At 48.1% G+C, this 8,210-nt stretch overlaps 2 non-coding genes across 2 annotated transcripts; both read right to left on the bottom strand.

Annotated features, from left to right (window-relative positions):
• Positions 1-1,694: 1,694 nt before the first annotated feature.
• Positions 1,695-1,767, bottom strand: TRNAV-AAC. The gene has a single exon. It is a non-coding gene; the product is annotated as a tRNA-Val (tRNA).
• Positions 1,768-4,279: 2,512 nt separating this feature from the next.
• Positions 4,280-4,352, bottom strand: TRNAV-CAC. The gene has a single exon. It is a non-coding gene; the product is annotated as a tRNA-Val (tRNA).
• Between the last annotated feature and the right edge of the window lie 3,858 nt (positions 4,353-8,210).

Genomic DNA, 8,210 nt, shown 5'->3' with positions numbered 1-8,210 from the left:
GACATATAATAGAGAAATGTATGTTGTAATCACACAGTAAATGAGACCCCAAATTGTAAGTAGAATAATTAAGTGACTATGATTTCCAGAATTATAATACCAAATTACTAATTATATTACTAAACTGGTGTGATGTATACAAGGAGTCTTCTCTAGAAGTACATTTTCTGTATGATCACATATCAATTATTATAATTTTCTATAGTGTTAAAATATTTGAGATTTATCCCAATTATCAACTTGAATTATTATATTAGCCCCCTAGGCACATACTTGGAGAAGGCAATGGCATCCCATACCAGTACTCTTGCCTGGAAAATGGATGGAGGAGCCTGGTAGGCTGCAGTCCATGGGGTCTCTAAGAGTCAGACATGACTGAGCAACTTCACTTTCACTTTTCACTTTCTTGTATTGGAGAAGGAAATGGCAACCCACTCCAGTGTTCTTGCCTGGAGAATCCCAGGGACGGGGGAGCCTGGTGGGCTGCCGTCTGTGGGGTTGCACAGAGTCTGACACGACTGAAGCAACTTAGCAGCAGCAGCAGCAGCAGCAGGCACATACTAATTTGTTTCTATGATAAAGTGAAACTAAACTTTTTTTTTCGTCTTCTTCAGAGTTACATTTCAGTGAGAAATTTCAACAAAAACTCCTTGGATGTTATCCACTGGAATTCTCAACCTAGAAGCTATATCAGTACCTTATTTGGGGGAGGGACAGAGTGGAATGAACACAGACACAGCGGAATCAATACAAACTACAAATCAGGATGCCAGCAAAAAGGAATCCAACCCAGTCTGTGGTGGTGAAAGCCCCAAATCCTAGCCACTAGACCACCAGGGAACCTCACAAAGTGTCCTATTTAGCGTCTCCACGTAAAAACTAAGGTAAATATTATATTCCCTAGATGCTGAGAGCAGGAAAGGGGCGATTCCCAGCTGCCCAGGGCTGAATAAAGCTGTGCAACTCTCCCAGCTTGTGCCGAGCTGTTCATTACCCTTCCCCTCTCCCCTCTTGAGCCATACTTTGGGCTCTGGGACCAGGCTGAAAGGTGACAGGCTGGGTTCCATCCTGGTCTAGCTTTAGCGCTGTGTGCATCAGAGCTCTCTTTCTGAACCTCTGCTGTCCTTGTGAGTCAGGTGCTGACTGGCTCTCAGGGGGTGATGCGTGGATCGCCCTACTTCCTGATCTCTAACCTGGCTCAGGGGCCTCTCCTGCTAATGGCACGTGTATGGGCACCTTTTCATGCCCGGACAGCTCAGTTGAGCGGAGTTCTTTTCCACCCATCTTTGGCTCCAGCCCCCGGTGAAGAGTCAGTTCGGTTTCTATTGTTCTTTCATGCAAACCAAGTGTGCTGAGGTGGGGAAAAGCCAAGTGTGCTTCAGACGGATGAACTTCTTGGTTTTCAGAGCCATAATATGTGTCAGGGTGTTAGGCACCAGAGGAGCTGAGGGGATTTCCGGAGGTAAAGGTTTTGTTCTGTGCCCTCTTTGGCATAACTGGTTGTGCCCTGGTGTCCACAGTGACTCAGACAAAGGAGGCTTGGTTTGTAGTGTGGAGCAGGCTTTCAGGCTGTCACGGAACTCCTGTTTCTGGGGGATGGAAAATGCAGCTGCGTTCGAGGTCTCTCACTCCACGCTGCTGGCCTCTTTTTTGTGTTTAAAACGTAAATCTAAAACTCCGGACAAAAGTAAGATTGTTTCCGCCCGGTTTCGAACCGGGGACCTTTCGCGTGTTAGGCGAACGTGATAACCACTACACTACGGAAACCACACGGATGCACGATTCTAATGACATACCCAAGAATTCTATGTTTGACCACAAGGGCCATCAGAAATTTTCGAAGGAAGGGGATCCTGGAAGCACAGGCTATCCCTTAGATAAGGAGACTGTGGCTTCTGAAAGGCCCTGGTTTAGGGCTCCTCGCTTCTCCTGGAGCGAGATCCCCGGGGATCCCCGACAGTTTAACTTCGGGATCCTGCAATTAGAGCACAGCTACGCACCGGAAAGCAGGGGTCGCCCTCGCTCACCCCCCAGTTCCCAGAAGCCGCAGGAGCCTGGGGCTTTAGGTGCCTCTCAGACCCAGACCACCCCGACGCCCAGCAGCAAGGACACAGCCCCTTATGGGCTCCAGACCCTCGCCTCAGTGGCATTTTTCACGGCGCCGGCGGTCAGTGGGCTCGGCTCTCGGAAATGATTCATGCTTTAAAGCCACCCGGGAACCCGAGGATCCGCCCTCGCCTCTGTTCCGATGCGCCTGACCCGCGCGCTGTTTCCTCGCAGCCCTTTCGCAGCCTCGCTTCTCCAGCGTCGTCCCTGGGAAAGGGGATTCCTCAGATTCCTGCCTCTGTGGCTTATTCTAGTCGTCAAGTCCAAGACTTTCGCCACATTTTAACGTTTTAGCAGGAAGCGCAGCAAAGGCTGACGGCTCAGGTCTTTTGTTTGTTTGGAAATACCGAACATGAACGCGGGTCGGCCCTCCCAGCCTGTACTGTTTGTTTGCAGATTAGGGCCTGCATAAGGCCGCGGAGGAGCCAGGCTCGGTCCACACAACTCTCATGGTGATTCCTGCCTCCCTTATTGTGCTTGAGATTCTGCTTGAAGGAGAGCTTTGTTTTACATTTTACAATGTTTGAAACGCCTTTTGTTTGCCTCTCTAACAGGTCTTGAAGTTCGAATTTTAACCTAGGAGGAGAGATAAAGGCAATTTTCCCGGAAAACAGTTTTTGGGGGGCGGGGGGCGGGGTTCGTGTTCACCTCACAGCAGGCAGAGTTTCTTTTTGCTGAAAGACTTTAATGCAAAGTTGTCTGTCTGTCTCTGGTTTCCTTTAGAAGGGTAACAAGTTTGGAGGTGCATGTGCTGTTTTCTCCGGCAGTGTTTTCTCCTTTTCTTAGTGCCGCAGTCACCGCGTTTTCTTCCGGTCAGGGGCTCCTACTCCGGGGAGGGAGCGGGCCGCGTGCGCACCGGCCCCCAGGCCGCGGCGCTCCGCCTGGTTCCCCGTGGACTCCGAGTGCAATCGAGGGTGGAACTGCGCGGCAGCATCCTCACCAGCGCTGGAGCCCGAGTCCCCAAAGAGGCGGACTTCAAAACAGCTTTAGATCAGGACAGTTCATGAGCTTTCCCCTGTTTTTCCTGCCCTGCAAGTCCTAGTTTTCACCTTCCACGTCCAGCCCGGAGAACGGATTCACCAACTTTCTGTCGCTTCCGGTGGCGCTGCCGTCTCATGTCGACTGGACCAGGGGGCGGTGGTCGTTTCCCAGACGGGGCGGAGGGACAACAGACACCCGAGGGACCGCAGACATACGGCTCCCTGCAGCCGCAAGGGAAGGCGCGGGGCTCCTGAGCCCGCGACAGGAGCGCGCTGAAGGGACCGGGCCCTGCCCCTGCCCATGAGGCCGGGCCCACAAGAGGGAAGCCCCCCAGCACGGACCCCAACTGGCGCCCAACGCCCCCACCATCCTCATCCGAGCTTCACGGTGGGGGAGCCCAGCGTTCCACTGATTTCCCGCCTTTATCAGGAAAGTCGTTTACACAAATCCAGAGTCTAGAACAACAGGGCCTGTGTAGACCAAAGTCCACATGGACTGAGAAGCAAACACGAAGTCCTAACTGGATGTGGGGTCTGAGGAAGGCCCTGCGTCAGATACTACTCTTGGTCTGAGCGCGAGGAAGTTGGCGTCATCCAAGGTGCGGACACGGCAGGCGCGGCAGATCATGGGGTAAGACCTGGAATCCAGGGTTGGTGAGAGGTAACTCTCTGCTTCTGAACATGTTTCCTTGTCAAGCAGGGGCCACTTGGCTCTCAGTGGGTGATGAGCGGTCCATCTACTCCCTGATATCTGACCTACTTCCGATGAACTTCTTGGCCTCTCCTGATAATGGCACGAGGACCGGTTGTGCTGGGGTGAGGGAAAGCTAAGTGTGTTCACAAGGAATGAACTTCTTGGTTTCCAGAGACATAGTAGGTGTCAGCGGTAGAGACTATTTAGGCCCCAGATGGGAAGGTGCGGGGATTTCAGAAGGTAAAGGTGTCCTGAAGTCACTCTTGTCCTGTGCCCTCCTTGGATTCACCGACTATGGCTTGATCTACAGTGTGACTCAGAGCAGAGAAACCAGGGCTGGTTCTAGGGCCGATGGGGCTTTCAGGTGGCAAGGAACTCCTCCCATGTTTCTTGGGCCAAGGAAAATTCAAGAGAACCAACTACTGCCACCCCGCCCCGGCTCGTCCCCGCCCGTCCCGTTCCTTGAATGGGAATGTGAATCTCAGGAAAACAGCAAGTCTGTTCCTACCCGGTTTCGAACCGGGGACCTTTCGCGTGTGAGGCGAACGTGATAACCACTACACTACAGAAACTAGGTCCGTGCTGGAGCTTGACTCTGTGTCCACCGAAACCTCAGGTCCTACCGGCACTCTCTTGGTCACCAGTCTTTCAAACTGAAGAATGAACCTGGAACCACCAGTCTCAGGCGAGAAGACTGCGGCTCCCAAGAGCCCCTGCTTTAGAGCTCCTTCCCTCCCCCAAAACCGGGCCCCTCGGGCACCCCAGAGTCTGGCTTCCGGATCCCACACCCAGTGCAGAGTCTCCAGTTGTGCTGCTATGCACCCGAGGGCGGGGGGCGCCTCTGCGGACGCTTCAGCTCCGGGAAGCCACAGGAATGGGGATGAGGGGTTTGGCTTTGTTTGAGACCCGGGCGACCCGGTTGCCCGGCAGTGTAAACGCCGCTCCTCCCGTGCTGTGGACGAGCGCCGGCGCAACGTGTTCAGTCGGCCTTTTCGGTGCTCTCGGAAATGATCGATGTTTCGAATCCACCGGGGAGTCGTAGGACCTGCTCTTCTCGCCCTCCCTCTGCTTCGAAGCGCCTGACCCGCGGGCTCCTTCCTCGCAAGCCCTTTCCCCGCTGCGCTTCCTCCATACCCTCCCCGCAGAGTCCTGGAAGTGGGACTGTGGGCGCCCCGGTCCTGCTGCTGTGGTGTATGCCAGTCGACTTTTAGAGTCCTGTTGTTTGAAAATCCCATTTTCACGTTTTAGCAGGTATTGTAATAAAGGCTCTGCTTTAGGGCTTTTGGCTGTTTGATACGGAACATCAGCGCAGGCAGATCAAACTTTCTGGGCTTGTACTGAATTCAGTTAAAGCTCTGGTCACCAGACTGTTCAAGAACCGCTAGGGGCTCTCGACCTGCCTGAAGATCCTGGAAAAGTCAGTGCAGATTTCAGATCACAGGGTCTCTCCCTCTTTTCTGAGATTATTTTCAAAAGGGCAGTTTAATTTTAACTATTAGAAATTAAGCTTCGTTTTATTTGCCTGCTTAATTTTCCTGCTTACCAGTCATGAAGTGGGGATTTTAACCGTGAGGAAGTCAGTTTTCAGAGAAAGGTAGTATCTGAAAAGTTTCCACGTTTTCCACATAGCAAATGACTTTGAGCAGAAAGCATTTCCTTTGTTGAAAGATATTAATGTTTTTTCTTCTTAAGGAGTTTTTGACATGAAGTTAAAAATAAAAGCTGGTTGAGGGGTATTCTTTTTTCTCCCATCAGTTGATTTTCCTTAAAAAAAGAAAGAAAGAAAGAAAGAAAACCTAGGTATTTATTTATTGATGCTCTGGGTTTTCATTGCTACGCTGGGTCTTCGTTGCTTCACCGGGGCTTTCTCTAGTTGCTGGCAGCCGGGTTACTCTTTCATGCTATGGGCCTGACAGCATGTTGGATCTTTCCAGATTAGGGATAGAACCCATGTCCCCTGCACTGGCAGGTGGATTCTTAACTGCTAGACCACCAGGGAAGTCCCCAGCAGTAGCTTTTCTTCATATAATAAATTCCCTCATATGTTCATACTCAAAAAATTCACCCCTCATCCCCCAAGGCAGGAAGAGGAATATCCTGTCGTCAAGATCAGTGTTGTTCTGCTTTGGCTCAAAATGGGACAGGGATTGACTCTGTCAACCACACCAGAGACTGGAATGACAGTTCCAGGTGAGGCAGACGTCATGATAGCTTAATCAGGAAATTTCCTGATACTTTCCTTCCCTCTTTGATCTATCTCCATCTTTCCCCACCCATTCAGAGAACAGGATTCATTCTCTTCTTGCCTTGGAGGACACTTTGGCATCCCTTCTAGATAGATTAAAGGGAGTGGTTGCCCTTTCCCCTATAGGACTGGGAACAGCTAAGGGCCCCAAGGGAACCACAGACTCAGTTCTTGGACCCCTGGGCACCTACGCCTAAGGGGATCCTGACAAACCCCCAAAAGCACTGCCTGAAGCTTCTCTGCCAGCTGTACAGGGATGTGTGGGGTTCCTGACTCAGAGGAGCAGCCCAAACAGTCCTCAGATGTGTCCCTGAACTTCCGGGACAGGCCTGGAAAAAAGCTTAAGGTAGGGGAGCCAGGGAAAAAGTGCAAAGGACAGGCTAACCCCACCACCTTGAGACTGTCTGGAAACTAAGATCTTGAAGGAGCTGAGGATCTCATTTAGGTTGGTCTCCACTTTTATCCAATCTCATTTAGAGAACAGGAAAGGGTAGGATTGTGAAGAGCAAGGTCCAGACTTAACAAACAAGAAAACGTGCATTCCTGACTAAATATCGGACTTGAGTAAAATATTTGCATCAAAAAGAACTCTATGGGAGATTTTTTACTCTAAGCATTGGGAGGATGGCAACAAAGAATTTCAACTAAGAATGAAAACAATACGAGTGCAAAAGGTTTTTCTCAGGGGAATATCTGAAGTTTTTCCCAGGCCCCTAGACCTTGATTAAAAGTGATAATAGATTTGAGCAGATAGTTCAGAAAGGAAGATATATTCATGTCCAATAAAGCACATGAAAGTGTGCTTTATATGATTAGTTATCAGAGAAATGAATACTGAAACCACACTGTGAGATCACTATTCCTAGCATGGCTAAAATGAAAAAGACAAAAAAACACTCAATCTTGGCAAAGATGTGAAAAAAAATCACAACTTTCACAGTGTTGGTGGCGATATAAACTGATAACAACTGCTTTGGAAAATGCTTTGGTGGGTTTTATGAACTTGTATCAGTAATTCTTCACCTAGATATTTTTCCAAGAGAAGGGGAAACATATATGCACAAAATCTCCTGTGTAAAGAATGTTCAAAGCAACTTTATTCACAACAACCAGGACTGGAAAAATTGGAATGTCCATTATCAGGTGAAGGGTAAGGAAACTTGGTATATCCAAGCAAAGGAATACCACTGAACAACAACAAAAAAGGAATGACTATCTGATATACTCAACAGTATGGATAAAATTTAGAGACATGGTGCAAAAAAGCTGGACACAAAGGAATACATATACTATACTTCTGCTTACATGAAGTTCTAGAAGATGCAAGACTAAAGTGAAAAAAAGAAATAGGCCAGTGGTTGTCAGTAAATAATCCAGAGGATAACGAAGATGATGTTGTTGATCCTAGTGATTTTACATTATTTTTAAGCTTTAATTTTTTATTTTAAGATCTATTTACTTATTTATTTGCTGGTGGCAGGTCTTAGTTGTGGCACACAGGATCTTTGCTACATCGAGTGGGCTATTTCCTTGTGACCCATGGGCTCTTTAGTGATGCATGGGCTCCAGAGTGCATGATCTTATTTGCTCTGCAGCATTTGGGATCTTAATTCCCTGACCAAGGACTGAACTTGAGTCTCCTACATTGCAAGGTATATTCTTAACCACTGGGCCACTGGGAAAGTCCCCCTGAACTTATATTACTTTTATTGACATGTAGTTGAACTACATATTATACTAGTTTCAAGTGCACAACATAATGATTTAATACTTTTAAAATGTTTTTAAAGACTTTTTTAAAATATGTGGATCATCTTTAAAGCCTTTATTAAATTTGTAACAATATTGCTTCTGGTTTTTATATTTTGTTTTTTTTTTTTTTTTGGCCACAAAAAAATTGGATCTTAGCCTCTTGGCAGGAGCTATTGAACCTGCACCCCCCTACATCAGAAGGTGAAGTCTCAACCACTGGACCACCAGGGAAGTCCTGTGATTCAATATTTTAATAGATTATACTCCACTTAAAACTTTAAATATTGGCTATAATCCCTGTGCTACACAACATATAGTTGTAGCTTATTTATTTTATATACTAGTATGTACTTCTTTATTCTCTATCTCTATTTTGCTCCTTCTGCCTTCCCTGTCACATCTGGTAACCATTAGTTCATTTTCCAAATATGAA

This window comes from Oryx dammah, unplaced genomic scaffold (assembly GCF_014754425.2).
Source record: "Oryx dammah isolate SB20612 unplaced genomic scaffold, SCBI_Odam_1.1 HiC_scaffold_28, whole genome shotgun sequence".
Taxonomy (NCBI): Eukaryota; Metazoa; Chordata; class Mammalia; order Artiodactyla; family Bovidae; genus Oryx; species Oryx dammah.
The sequence above is the reverse complement of the archived record's forward strand: the minus strand, read 5'-3'. Positions and strand labels throughout refer to the sequence as shown.